General features: G+C 35.0%; 1 protein-coding gene across 7 annotated transcripts in view; it reads right to left on the bottom strand.

Annotated features, from left to right (window-relative positions):
- GRM8 (glutamate metabotropic receptor 8) overlaps window positions 1-15208 on the bottom strand; it is a 731467-nt gene that overhangs the window by 231267 nt on the left and 484992 nt on the right. The gene's annotated exons all lie outside the window — the stretch shown is intronic.

The raw sequence follows: 15208 nt of genomic DNA, 5'->3' as shown, positions 1-15208 counted from the left end.
TGAGCTTGAATCATCTCAGAAATTTGAAGAATCAATTTATAGGTTTCCTGATTTCTATTTCCACCTGCTACCATACAATATTTCTTTAATCCTTAATTTCTAAGCTTTTAATTAGAAGAAACTGAAGGAGTATTGCCTGGATATTCCCAATGGTAGCAAACAGAAGAGAAATAAATTCTATTCCAGACATTCCTTTTTTTTAAGATTTTATTTATTTATTAATGAGAGACACAGAGAGAGAGGCAGAGACACAGGCAGAGGTAGAAGCAGGCTCCATGCAGGGAGCCCGATGTGGGACTTGATCCCGGGACTCCAGGATCACGCCCTGACCTGAAGGCAGGTGCTGAACAGCTGAGCCACCCAGGAATCCCCTCCAGAAATTTCTTATTTGAATTTAAGCATTCTATGACATTTTATTATCAGTATGGACTATTTTTAGAAATTTTCTACTTAAGATTTCTTTATTTAATACACTGTATTCTCATATTCCACAATTTCATACCAGTAATAAGTCATTAGAAGCACTCAAATTTAGATTACTTTATTTCACTAAGTATATGCATGATCATTGTAGAATCATGGGATTATGACAAATGCATATATATCCATGTAAATTATGAATACAAATACTTCCCCAGACACAATGAGAATGCATTGTTTTCTCATTTTCTCTGTCTAATAAGTGTTTGTAAGTAGAAAATAACTGTAAGTAATCAATTAGGTATATCATTTGTATTATTAAAAACAGAGTGTTTTCTTTTTAAATGAGGTTTTCTTAGAGCAATACTATAAAAGCTTCCTCTACACATTTCCTGTTGGGACCTAACTTCATTTGATATTAGAAAAATTGCCATAACATATAAAATCTAGGAAGCTACATAATGACTATCCCAAAGAATAAAAATACCACCAAAACTCTAATTAGTTAAATGTGTCAGAAGTTATTCCTTTTACATAGTCATTAACAAAATTTAGTAGGTAGCCAGAACAAGTACCATCATGTTTTTTCATCATGTTAGGTATTTAATATAATTTAAAATAAACTAAGGTATTTAATTTAATTTAAACGGAAAAACTGTAGGTAGGTTATCAAAGATTGTAAAAGATCAATTGTAAAAAAAAAAAAAAGAAATTATTGTAAAAATTAAAAGTCCCACTAAAAAAAATCCAAGGAATTATGTAATTAAGTCTTTTGTATCTATTCAGAGCAATAACAACTATCTCTTATCTAACAAAAATTCTAAGTCACACAGAGAGAGAGAGACAAAGGCAGAGGGAGAAGCAGGCTCCATGCACCGGGAGCCCGATGTGGGATTCGATCCCGGGTCTCCAGGATCGCGCCCTGGGCCAAAGGCAGGCGCTAAACCGCTGCGCCACCCAGGGACCCCTCTAAGAAAAATTCAAAGTCTCTAATGAACAAATTATTTTTCGTCTCTTGAATTTTACGTCTTGTATGAGCTTCACTTTGAGAGTTAGTAGTAAAATCTCTCCATATTCTAATTTAAAGGAAAATAATTTTTTTTTAATTTTTATTTATTTATGATAGTCACAGAGAGAGAAAGAGAGGCAGAGACACAGGCAGAGAGAGAAGCAGGCTCCATGTACCGGGAGCCTGACGTGGGAATCGATCCCGGGTCTCCAGGATCGCGCCCTGGGCCAAAGGCAGGCACCAAACCGCTGCGCCACCCAGGGATCCCGGAAAATAACTTTTTAAAAAGATTTTATTTATTTATTTATGATAGACAGAGAGAGAGAGGCAGAGACACAGGCAGAGGGAGAAGCAGGCTCTATGCAGGGAGCCTGACGTGGGACTTGATCCCGGGTCTCCAGGGTCAGGCCCTGGTTGAAGGCAGGTGCTAAACCGCTGAGCCACCTGGGCTGCCCCAAAGGAAAATAAATTAATGAGGTCATTCTCTCTAGCTAGCGATCATGACCTAAATCATGAAGGAAAAAAACACATTTTTCTTTTGTTTCATGGAAATATTAATATAGCATGTAGAAAACTTTATGAAATTCAGTTTTAAAATTTACACATCCTATCTTGTGAAATTCATTTGAATTACTATTTCTGCTTGGTTGAAATATGTAATAGCTTATCTATACATGAAAAGCAGCAGTATGAGTAAAGTATCTTTTTTGCTTTATCATTGTTACTTTTTTAAATGAGGAATTATTATATTTTTATATAGCAGCTTTCTGCTTTCCATTAATCACTGTCTTCTGTATAAAATTTCAAGGGATGAAAACTACAAATTTTCTTAAGAATAGTTAAGGAGTGAAAATAATCCAGTTTATTTAAAGGCATACTCCAGATAAATCAACCATGTTTAAGTCATTTCAGTGATTGTCTTTCTTCTTTTTCACTAACTTACCCATAAAGGGAAATGTCCTTTCTGATAAAATGAAATGAAAACATTAGCATTATTAAAGAATGTTTTTATACTGATTTGTCCCAGTGGAAACTGTAATAAAATAAAGATTAGCAAAGCACATATTTTTCTTGCCTTTACTTTGTTAAAGTATTTCCTTCACTGTATTATATGTAATATACATGAAACTGACATCATAATATAATAAAGTATTATGATGTCAGACTATACGTTTGGCAATGAGCAATGTTTTTTTTTTCTTCCTAATTAAAAAAAATGACTTGATAGGAAAAATATTTTATTTATTTACTTGTTTGTTTATTATTCTTAGCTAATCTCTACCCAATGTGGGTCTTGAACTTACAACCCTGAAGTCATGAGTCATATATTCTACCAACTAAGCCAGCCAGGTGCCCATAAGAAAAAAAAAATTTTTTTTAAGTCCTACAGCTAAATTTCATTATAAATACGAATATAAAAATTCCACAATAAAATACTAAATATTAAATAATCATCATATCTAGCATTATATTAAAAAAATAATACTCCACATCTAAGGAGTTTTTATTACACAAATTAAAAATTAGACACTAGGAGAAAAATTACTTTAATAAATTCATTAACAAAAGAAAACAAAATTCATAATGATCATGTCTTCAGAAAAATTTTAAATTAAAAAGTAGTTTTTAGTGCAAAGTAACTATTAGAGATCAACAATTAGCTTTAAGCCCCCAAAAGGTAAAGGCACTCTCATTAATTATCAGGGTCAAAACAAAATACCCAGTATTATAATCAGTGTTGCATGTCATTCTGGATGTCCTAACTAATGCAAGAAGACAAGTAAAAGAAATAATGTAAATATAGAGAAGAAAGAGACAAAATTATGCTCATTTTCTAACATGAATGTGTACTTGAAAAAAATAATGAATCATCTGAAATTCTACTAGAAGCAGCTAGATAGTAAATAAAAGTGCCACTTATAAAATTCTTATGTAAAAAAAAAAATTAACAACTTTCTAATATACATCCAATGATCACCTTAAAATACTATGGGGAAGAGATCCCTTTAATAATAACATCAGCAGGGCAGCCTGGGTGGCTCAGTGGTTTAGCGCCGCCTTCAGCCCAGGGCGTGATCCTGGAGACCCCAAGAGACCCAAGAGACCCCATGTCGGGCTCCCCTGCATGGTGCCTACTTCTCCCTCTGCCTATGTCTCTGCCTGTCTCTCTCTCTCTGTCTCTCATGAATAAATAAATAATAAAATCTTTTAAAAAATAAGCATTCCTATAAAAAAATAACATCAGCAAATAAAAAATGCTCATAAATAAACTTAGAATTTTCAAGAACTGTATTAAAAACTGGTAATATATTACTGAGAGCCACACATAAGTTGAATAAAAATTTTGTATTACTACCTAGTATAGATACAGTATTCTCTTCAAGCGGATTTGTAAATTCAACCTATTTCTAAAGGAAATCGCAATTCAGTTTTTTGTAGGAACTTTACACAATGTACCTATACAAGAATAAAGCCAATTTTGAAACCCATACTAATGGAATTTATTCTACCAGATATTAACATATATTAATTCAAATGCAATATTTAACACAGAAGTTGTACTAGCAAGAAAAAAATGGGTAGTAAGATCAGTGGAATAGAAAATTAATAAACAGAACCAGAAAATGTAATAATATAGCATAGGATTAAAATAGCCATTTCAATCATTTTTTTTAAATGATGGCTTTTTCTATAAATAGTGTTGAATGGTGACTATACTTAAGTTAAAAAGTTAGATGTCTACCTCATATCTTTACCTCATATTTTACAATATAAAATGAAGATGAATTCAATATTTTATTATAAAAGAATGAATCATAAAACAGCTACAAGAAAAAATATACTTTTTAATAATTCTGAAAGCATAGTATATCTGTTTTCATCTAGTTTAAAACTAATTTCCTAGTTGAAAGGATCAGTGTGAGTTGATCCTAAGTATGGGGAAAGACCTCAGTGTGAACAACACATAATGGAGAATATAAACTCAGCAGATGTGAGTAAAACAAGAGGGCTTATTGATATCTACACACCTAGAGGCAGTGGTGAGAGAGTATCCAGTAACAGCAAAGAGAAAGACTTTTGGTAGTCAGTCCCCAGGCAGTGACTGCTATATACCAGTGGAAGGATGTAGGAAAAGCAGAAATGGTATGGAAATAGGCACCACAAGGTAGTTGTACGTCTAAGAGAAAGGCCGGGTTCATCTCACCAGATCAGATGAGAAATAGCATTCCATAATTGTAATGGCAGAGATCAGACTATGTGCACATGCGCATGCATGCACGTGTGCATGTATGTTTCTGTTTGTCCCAGAGAGAATTGCAGAACGCTGCTTCCCTGCCTCCTGGAATTAACTCAGAGTAGCCATGCCTCTTACAAGTGATCAGACATTACAGCCCCTGCCTGTACAAGTGACACACAATCCTCTGAAATTGCTTCACTAAAATCTAATTACATTTGTTTAATTCCAATATACATTGACCTTAATTCAAACTATTGTACTATAATACATTTGCATCGTTTGATTTATGGCTTAAAGCACTCAGATTCCAAATAATTCAGTTGTGAGTTTGGAGTACAAAAAGAAAAGCCTCATTAAAAGATAATATTTTTGGATAACCCAGGCCTCCTCTGGGAGATTTTTCCATAGGGTGTCAACACACATTTCCGGGTATAACACAAAAACAGAAAGTAGAGAAAAAAATCTTGATAGATGCTACCTTATAATTTTAAATTGCTGTAGGACAAGTAACACCATACATGGAAGAATGAACTACAGAAATAAATTTGTAAAATATATGCCAGATCAAGGGTTAATGTACTCAGTCTAAAAGAGATTCCTCTGAATAAATAGGAAACAGGGGAATACCCAAAATAGGCAAAGTAATGAACAAGCAATTTGCAAAATAATAAATATAATTGGCTAATTAGTATACAAAAGCTTTTAAGTCATTAGAAATAAAAGATATGCAAATTCAAATAATAAAATAAATTTTACCTTTAATATTGATAAAAATGAAAAATAATAATAATACCCAGTTTTGCTAATGTACAAAAAGATAGGTCAACTTACCCACTACTACTGTGGGTGTAAGAACATAGGACAATTTGATAAGATCTATTAAGAAACTTAAAGGCAGTGATTACATGTCTAAGAATTTTTCCTAAGAAAATAATTGAACAAGTAAACAGATTGTTGTCATCTTCATCATATACAAAGGACACTGTGGTATTATCAAAATTCTAATGAATTATTTATATTTCAGAATGAAACTTGTTCAGTATTGTGAAGCCCTGTCCCCATAGTATACTCAAATCAAGAAAACACAAAGTTAGTTTTTAAATGGCACCCACAATTCAAAAGCTCTAATCACAAGAACAAAGAAAGACACAGAATAAAAGACACAGATGGAGACAATGTGAGTCCCATTCGTGCACCTGCGGGGAAATGGATTCTCTGGAACACTAAAAAGCTGGAGGCAGAAACAGGGACACCTGGGCACTAACTGTCTTCCTTTCCCTGGATGGGAATGAAGTCTTGCTAATGCTAAATTTGATTCAAGAACCAGAAGAGCCCAATATTTGTATACAGTACCTTAAACAGAAGTGCACAGATTGTTAATGTTAAGTTCTTCCAGAAGGCTGATGTAAGCTCTGGGTACAAAAGACTTGTGGCTTAGCACAAATTGAGCATTTTCACACATGGAATGCCACTCTGCTCAGTATGGGCAATATCAACAGCAATTCTGTGATCTATTTAGGAACCAGGGGCCAGGAAGACCTCCGCCAAAATGTACTGTGGTAAATCAGAAACAACATAATGTACAACATGTGTGCAAGTATGGGCTCTTCTCATTAATTGGAAATATGCAACACCTTTACACTATGCACCTACTGGAATTCTTGCTAATCTTCAACTGCTTAAACTATGTGTAAACAGAATCCCCAGAACAGAATCCAAAAAACTTCCTAGACTTTGTAAACATAACCCACTGAATGAAGCAAAAGCATTTCCATTTGCCATGTTTGATATCTTCAGTCCATCCTGCAATTTGGACAAGGTCACTCACTAATTATGTGTGTCAATGTTATGAGTCTATAATTGTAATCTGGATGTTTTTATGTCCCTCCCATGATATTTAGGGGATAAAGTGTCCTAAATACTTCTAACCTTTGCCACACTTTATCTTCTCAGGCTTCATGATGTCAAAATATCTTAATAGAAATGAAAAAGTTGGGCAGCCCGGGTGGCTCAGAGGTTTAGCGCCGCCTTCAGCCCAGGGTGTGATCCTGGAGGCCTGGGATCGAGTCCCATGTCAGGTTCCCTGCATGGAGCCTGCTTCTCCCTCTGCCTGTGTCTCTGCCTCTCTGTCTCTCTCTGTCTCTCTCTGTATGTCTCTCATGAATAAATAAATAAAATCTTAAAAAAAAAGAAATGAAAAAGTACAATCCATCATTATTCTAAATAGCTTTTCTATAGGAAATCAACTATGCTCATGGTTCTCAACATCCAAAGATTTGTCCAACTGGAAAATGTTGTCATTACAGCAATGCTGTCAAGTTTCTTAAAGATTCAGAATTATATCCCAACTTAGTACCATTTCAATAAAATATAGTCTTTCTCATTTTCCCTCTAAAGATAACTGCTCATATGATATTAAATTTAACACTGGACTAAATATACACTAGCATGTGATTTCTCCATTCCCTTTTTGACCAATGGCCAGACTTACAAAATGGCCATTTCCAATGGCCATTTTTTCCATTAACTTTTTCATTCATTTTGCAAATATTTATTGAACAGTACTTAGGTAAGCACTAAACCAAGCCATGAGAATATAAAGTCAAATAAGACATGACCTCAAGAGAACTGTAGTCTAGGAAGAGTCAGAGGAGTAAATTTGCAATTCACCGGGGGCACAGTGAGTGTTACCTACTGATTAAGGGACATGGTGGAGGAACAACGAAATCAGACCAATGCAAACGAGGATGGGCTCAGGTCTAGGAAGGCTTTCTAGAGGTGATCCTTGAGCTGAGTTTAGAAATGAGGAGGAAAAGGTGACATGTCAAAGATAGGAGTGCAGATTCTTATAAAAAAAAAAAAAAAAAAAGCGGGGATGGGGAGGCAACTAACAAGTGATCCCAAAGATGTGATAGAGCATGATTAATTTACAGAATCACAGCCCAGCATAGTTCAAGTGAAGGGCACTTGTGGAAAAAAGAAAAAAAAAGAGCCTTTTCAGGGAGGATGTGATGTGCTAAGCCAAGGATTTTCGATATGATACTAAAAGCTGCTGGGAGCCATTTAGTAACTTTAAGGAAGAGAAAAATGTGATGAGATAAATATTTTGAAAACAAGCCCTCTGGCTGCTCTATGGAGGATATACTGAAAAGAGAACCAACTTGAAAGAGGGAATTGGGATGTTATTGCAATAATCCAGGCAAGAAATTTTAACGGCTTCAATTAAGATAGGAGAGATCTAGGGGAAAGAGCAGATTTAGAATATATTTTAGTACTGGTGAAACACTGTATACAGGGAAAGAAAGGAGTCTAAATTGGTTTTACATTTCTGATTTGGAGGACTAGGTGGATGCTGTTTAACTCACTAAGATGAGAAATTCAAGCAAAGGAATAGGTTTGGAGTGAGAAATGATAAACTTAATTTTGAACTTGACAAGTTCAAGGTCCAAGTGCATTGGTGCAGGATAGAGCTGGATAAGTGAAAGGTCTAGGTCAGAGATATGGCACATACCTATAAGGTAATAGAAGTCATGGGAATGGTCAAGGTTATAGTGTTGGGGTGGCAGGAGATGTTATGCAGAAAGAACAGAGGTACTAGCATAGAACCCCACGAAACCCTAAATTGAGGGGAGAGCAGTAGGCAGACAACAAATAATTGCTAGAGGATCAGATGAGGAAAAGGAGGAAGAGGAGAAGAGGAGATCCAAACAGGCTGATGGAGGAAAATCTCCAAAGAAAGTTAAGTGTTTCAAATACTTCAGGGAGGTCATTTAAGATGAACAAGACAAATGTTCATAGCCTTTAGCAATGTGGAAATCAGATCTGAAGGAAACAGTGGTAGAAAATGAAAGGAAAGGAGAAGTTAACCAGATTCCAGAGGCTAAGGAAGGAAACAGGCAGTATGAACATAGCATATATCAATGTTCCAAATAGTCAGAGGAAGGAAAGAAGGAGGAAGACATGCTCCAAATCAACCACTAATTTTAAAATTACTAATTATTTTCATGATTAATTTTTCACAATGCATATTTTGGCAACATCCTTTTCCAATAGAAAGGAAATCTTTTAGAAACAGTTTTATGTTTCCATAATATAAAACAGAACAGAAGATAAACTCCTCCCACTTTCTATTCTGATGCCAAAGTTGTAATAAAATAGCAGCAGTAAGAGAAGCAGCAACTGGGAATTGGAGTGAGTGCCCTGGAAGTCCCCCGCCAAAGTTACTCAAAATCGTGTTGCACCCATACTTGCCATTCAGGCAAAGCACACTATAACCTACTAGAGTATAAATACATAATATTCACTTTACTGTATCTTACATCTTTTAAGATCAAGATGTCTTGCTTAGTCACCTAATATTTAACACTGCTTTCGAGTAATTCTTCCCAAGAGATTTAAACTATTGCTCTCAATGTTCCTAGTGAAATCTCCTCTCACATTCCCTTTTCAGACTAATTCTCCCACAACCACTTTATAGAATTACTTATAGTTTTTACTGATGTTTGTTTCTAACTCTAGTTTAATATGAGCTATAAATTTTTAATAATTATGCTGACTTGCATTTATATAGTGTTGTTCACCCTGAGAGATCACAAAGCACTCTTTCAAACTATACACTGCTCATATAAATAAACACCAGGCAACGTTAAGGATGATGAAAACAACCACTCACACAATTAACATGCTGTTTACCTAGCTCTGAAACAATAAAGATGCTTCACAAGACTGGAGCTGGTATCAATCACAGGAGATACTCCATTGAACACCATGCCACAGGCTGATACCATCTCTGACTGTTAACATAGACCATTTTTTATTCACTAGGATAGAACTCCTATCAAGTCAAATTGAATTAGTTTTGCCAAAAAGATCAATGGCCATTTTAAAAATGTTTGAATAAGATGCAAGTACTTTATGCATACTTTTTTTAAAAAAGTCTGTCTTTCTTAAACTAAGCTTTTACTGCTAAGTAGGGAACTCTATGCTAATAGCTGACACTATAGGTGGCTCCCAGGTCACAAATCTGGACTCAAATAAGCACTCCTTCCATGATCTTGAACAAATGATTTATACTACCTATATTAGTTTGATAGGTTTGGAAGGAAAACTGTATTATCCGTGACTCAAACTCAGCAATTCTGGATTTGAAAGATCAGGAAAGTATGCTGAAAGATTCCTCTAGCCACAGATGATTTCTGCAGAGCAGTCTTGTTCTGATGCCTCACATTATTTAAGGTAGTTACACAAATTAGCCATAATACTTGGTAACTTAAATTTTCAAGCAATTACTGTTATAGTGAAAATATAGAACTTCCCAATTGTCCATTAATAAAGCATCAGTTAAATAAAATTAAATTTTTTTTCAAGAAAATATTAAGGAAAATACTAAGGCAAGGCTAAACGTTTACCACTCTGGTTAACATCTTCCTACAGTAAAGGACTAAGATCTTAACAACTTTTACTATGAAAATAAGAAGTTGAAAGTGAGGGAAGTTAGGAATTAGTGATAAATAAAACCAATAAGGGCAATTTATCAGTCCTTTATGTAGAAAATGATAGCAAGTATAAAACTTATATTTGCCTATATGGTAAAACTTTATTTGTATAGATTAAATAGAGAAATAATAATTACTGAGTATGAAGTATATACTTGACAATGTGCTAAATGTATTATATTTTCTTTATCCCATGATCCTTATAACCATTTAATTAAGTAGTTGTAGTAGAGTTATATTTTGTTAGCAATATATTCCAATACTTTTCCAAATTGCTAAATTTTTTAAAAAGATTTTATTTATTTATTCATGAGAGACACAGAGAGGGAGAGAGAGGCAGAGACACAGGCAGAAGGAGAAGCAGGCTCCATGCAGGGAGCCTGATGTGGGACTCGATCCCAGGACTCCAGGATTACGCCAAGGGCCGAAGGCGGTGCTAAACAGCTGAGCCACCCAGGGATCCCCAAATTGATAAATTTTTGAATATGGAAATTTGTGTGCAGGATTCTGGTTTTTAAAACCACATTCATGTTTAATTCAATTGTTTCCTGTGCATATCTTCACAGTGTAACCTACATTTCAATTTGCACTCAAGCTTGATTCTCTTTGAGTTGTTTTGCAAAGATGACAGCATTTACTGAAAGAGTTTTAGGAATCACTTTCTCTAGTTTCTGCATATGGAGCTTATGGCAGAATCAGTCATATACTGGATCTGAACCAGTATAGAATTTGACATCCTACTCTTTAATATATGCCATCCTTCTCTATCTGGTAAGAAATATGACTTTATTAGATTTCCTCTCATTTCTCTTCTTTTCCCTCAACATCACCAGCAGTTGACTTTCTTTTCAAGCTTATTTTTAAGGAAAGCAATAGAGATGTCTATAGCTTCAAAAGAAAATTTGCAGAGTTGGTTATGCTCAGTCATTAGCTAAGGAACCCACTTCTCTGAAGCACATGGCTTGCTACACACTGTGGAACTTGGAAGTTGCTCTCAAATAGAGAAACATGTGAAAAAAAAAAAGAAACATGTGAGTGCTAGACCTGTGAATAATAAGAGTGAATTTTATTGTAACCCATATTCACAGAGGAGAAAGCTGAGGCTCAATAAAGCTTAGTTATATACCCCATCACACATCTAGTAAATGAGAGAGTCTTTTAGCCAACGTCTAAAAAATTCCAAGCCTTTCCAAGAAAGAAAGTTTTCTTTCTTTTACATCTCAGCATCTCCCAGCCAGTCTGGTATAGTGAACGGCCTGAATTGTTGGAACTACTTTAATAAAAACTAATTTTACTATAATTTTGATTAGAACAAAAACTTTCAAAGTCTGACTCCTATCCTTGATTTGGCAACTAACCAGTTGTGAGGTTTTATCCAGTCATCTTAACCTTTCTGGTATTCAATTTCTCTCTTCACTATAGAAATGAACAACTTGTCAGGTTTTAATGAGCTCCAAGGCCCAATAGTCTATAAAAGCATCACTGCCAGGAAAAGCTGTGTGTGTAATTGCATACAAGTATAAACTGCAAGGTAATTAAGAATTGTTGTTGTGTTGTTTTTCATTTAATTTGGTCAAATGCCCCTCATGCAGTTGGACTGCAATATTAAGGTGCTTACTAAGCACTTGCATTGTAAACATTTTAAGAATGAACTTCGGTTTATTCTATACCTAAATCACCCTGATTTTAATTTGATAGGTCTAAACTTAAACTGTTTTACTATAACATTTTAACAATGCATACTGAATATAAGTGGGCCCCACAACAGAACTGGATATGTTCAGTTATAGTTCTCTTTCTCTTCATATAATTGGGAAGAGTGCTTCAGATTCATGCAATTTCCTTAACCATCTCTTGATATCCATCTAAATTATCGTATTTTCTAAACCAGTGTTTCTGCACATAATAACCACAGTATATAGGGAACTCAAATATAGATGATGCATTGAGGCATAGAGAGACTACCTTAACTTGCCAAAGTTATATAGCTGAGAATAAAGCTAATGAGATTTGGCTCTGGGATCGGCTTTTTACCATTGCACTGCACTGCCTCAACCAAGAAGCTTTTAGAAAACAGATGACTGGGTACCACCTGGTACATACTGAATCAAATTCCAGGAACATGTCTGCATGTGTCTGAGTGTGTGTTCAATGTTCCCAAGTTGCTCTAGTGGGGCTGTTTCCAATGCATGGAAATCACCAAACTAGATTACCTACAAAAGTGAAAAAAAGACTCCATTTGCAAATGGAAGAAGTCAGTGTCCAAGCATTTGCTCTTCTGATTAGAAGCCTGTCATACAATAGCTTTGCTTACCTCAGAGATGCACTTAATATAGCTGCAAAGACAAATAATTTTGTAAGCATCAATTGCTTTCCTTTCTGTTTGCTCTAAGAAAAAGCCAGAATTTTTTCTTGTGACTCTAGTTCCAAATGTGGGAGAACTGAAATGTCCTCAGGAAGTAAGACTGTCCAACATAAGCTGACAACATAATGTTATGAAAAGAAGCGAGGCTCTGCAAGCCTGGCAAACAGAAGCTAAAATCCTAGCTTTGCCATTTGTGAAAACATATGAATACAGGCAAATTATTTCAATCTCCCTGTACCTTAGTTTCCTTATTTATAAATAGAGAATATAATAATAGGAGCCACTTCCACAAGACTGTAGGAGGCAGGATGACATGAGAGTTAAGGGTGATTTAAATCTCAGCTCTGCCACCTACTTCTCTGAGATGAAATTCCTCACCTATGAAATGGGAATTCCAAGACTGTCAACCTAGAGAGATGAGGAGTAAATGAGATAATTAGTATGAGGATTGCTGCAATGATTAAATCAAATCTTTGTATTGAAATTAACCAGTAAAGGATTTTTAAATATTATTTTCTCATTTTAAAATTTCATCTCAAGGTAGAATGTCAGGAGAAAGCATCCACACTGGATGTGCTCAGAAATCCATATACCATCAGAGATTAAAAAAGCAAGAAAGCAATTTGAAGACATGTTTCAGAACTATAAAATAAATAAAATAGTATCTAGTTTTCCTTGATTTGGTATTTTTAAAATACCTAGGTGGAAAACAATATGAGGTTTTTCAAAAAATTAAAAATATAAGACTATTATCTGACTCTGCAATTCCACTTCTGGGTATATATCTAAAGGATATGAAATCACTATCTGAAAGATATTTATACCCCTATGTTCACTGCAGCATTATTTATATTAGCCAAGACATGGAAACAACCTAAGCATCCAGTGATGGATAAATGAATAGAGAAAATGTGGTATGTATATAATATATAACATAAAATGGAATCCTATTCAACCCTTTAAAAAAGGGTATCCTGCCATTTACAACAATATGGATGAAACTTGATGTTAAGTGAAGTAAGTCAGAGAAAGAAAGACAAATATTATATGATCTTACTTATATGTAGCATCTAGAAAACAATACAGAAACAGAATTGATTGGTGGTTGCTAGAGGCAGAGGGGGGAATGGGTAAAGGTGATCAAAGTGTGAAAATATCCAGTTATAAGATGAGTAAGTTCTGAGGATTTAATAAACAGCAAAGTGACTAAGGTAACAATATTGTACTGAATATTTGAAAGTTGCTGAGAGTAGGGATCCCTGCGTGGCTCAGCGGTTTGGCGCCTGCCTTCGGCCCAGGATGTGATCCTGGAGACCCGGGATCGAGTCCCACATCAGGTTCCCTGCACGGAGCCTGCTTCTCCCTCTGCCTGTATCTCTGCCTATCTCTCTCTCTCTGTGTCTCTCATGAATAAATAAATTAAATCTTTTTTTTTTTTTAAAGAAAGTTGCTGAGAGTATATCTTAAAAGATCTTAACACACAAAACAATATGAGGTGATGTGTTAACTAACCTTACTGAGGTCGGCAGTTTGAAATATACACATACATCAATCTTCATGTTATATACCCTTTTTTTTCATGTTGTATACCTTAAACTTATACCATTATATCTCAACAAATCTAGAGGATAAAAAAAGATCTAGGGTGAGCATTTCAAGAATTAACCTCTGGTCATTACCAGAGCCCCTACCAGAACAACACTCTCCACTACTTAAAAGATCACCTTCCCTACTACCTCTCCCACTGTGTCCCACTGCCAACTTGTCATTATCAACCACACCAAACAGATTTTGCTCCTCGGTGCCTATACTCTTGCTCTTTCTTCTGCCTGGAATGTAACCCACAAACCACGTCTTCACCTAGCAAAATCTAACTTACTCCCATAAGACCTGACCAGAAGCTATTTGTCCTTTCCTGAAGTTTCCCAGTCAGAATGCATCATTCTCTCCACTGGGCTCCCAATGCCATGCATAGTACCCCCAAAAGAACCCGTCTCAATCAGAGGGTACCTGCCATGATGCCCTTAACTCAGTGATTGTCAGACATTAAATGAAGATATGCTCTGAAAGATAAAGTATAAAGTTTTTAATATCTGAAAAATATACTAGTGTAAAACTGAACCCAGGTCATATGTAGTAAAACTTCAGTGAAAGGATGCAACTAATTGGCAGTTTAAAAAGTCATTCTCCCATATAAAGATTTTATAGTTTAATATATTATAATGCAGATCCAATAAAATGTCTACCATTTTCATGTTTAAATATTTGAAGACGTAGAGGCTAATGTCACAGGTATGTAGAGTAATTTTCAGTGCATGTGCTATGAAAATTATCCGCTTTTCATATCATACCTTACACTGACCCTTCTGATTGAAAAGTTTTTAAAACTATACTAACATTTCAATCATAATCTTATAGAAAACAGAAGGGGAGGGAAGGGGAGGAAAGGAAAGGAACAGAAGGACTTGAAGTGAAAATGAAGAGGAAATCCAACAATGGCTAAATATAACATTTTCTCTATCTTGGTGTTCCTTAAAGAAATTATACAAACAAGAGGTACTAAATTTTTTTAATGAAATAATGTTTGAGCTGTTTATCTAACAGTATCATTTGCCTATATGTTTTTACAATACTTTTTCTTCCTTTTTCATTGGATAATACTTATGGAGAGATATTATTTA

This window comes from Canis lupus, chromosome 14 (assembly GCF_003254725.2).
Source record: "Canis lupus dingo isolate Sandy chromosome 14, ASM325472v2, whole genome shotgun sequence".
Lineage (NCBI taxonomy): Eukaryota > Metazoa > Chordata > Mammalia > Carnivora > Canidae > Canis > Canis lupus.
The sequence above is the reverse complement of the archived record's forward strand: the minus strand, read 5'-3'. Positions and strand labels throughout refer to the sequence as shown.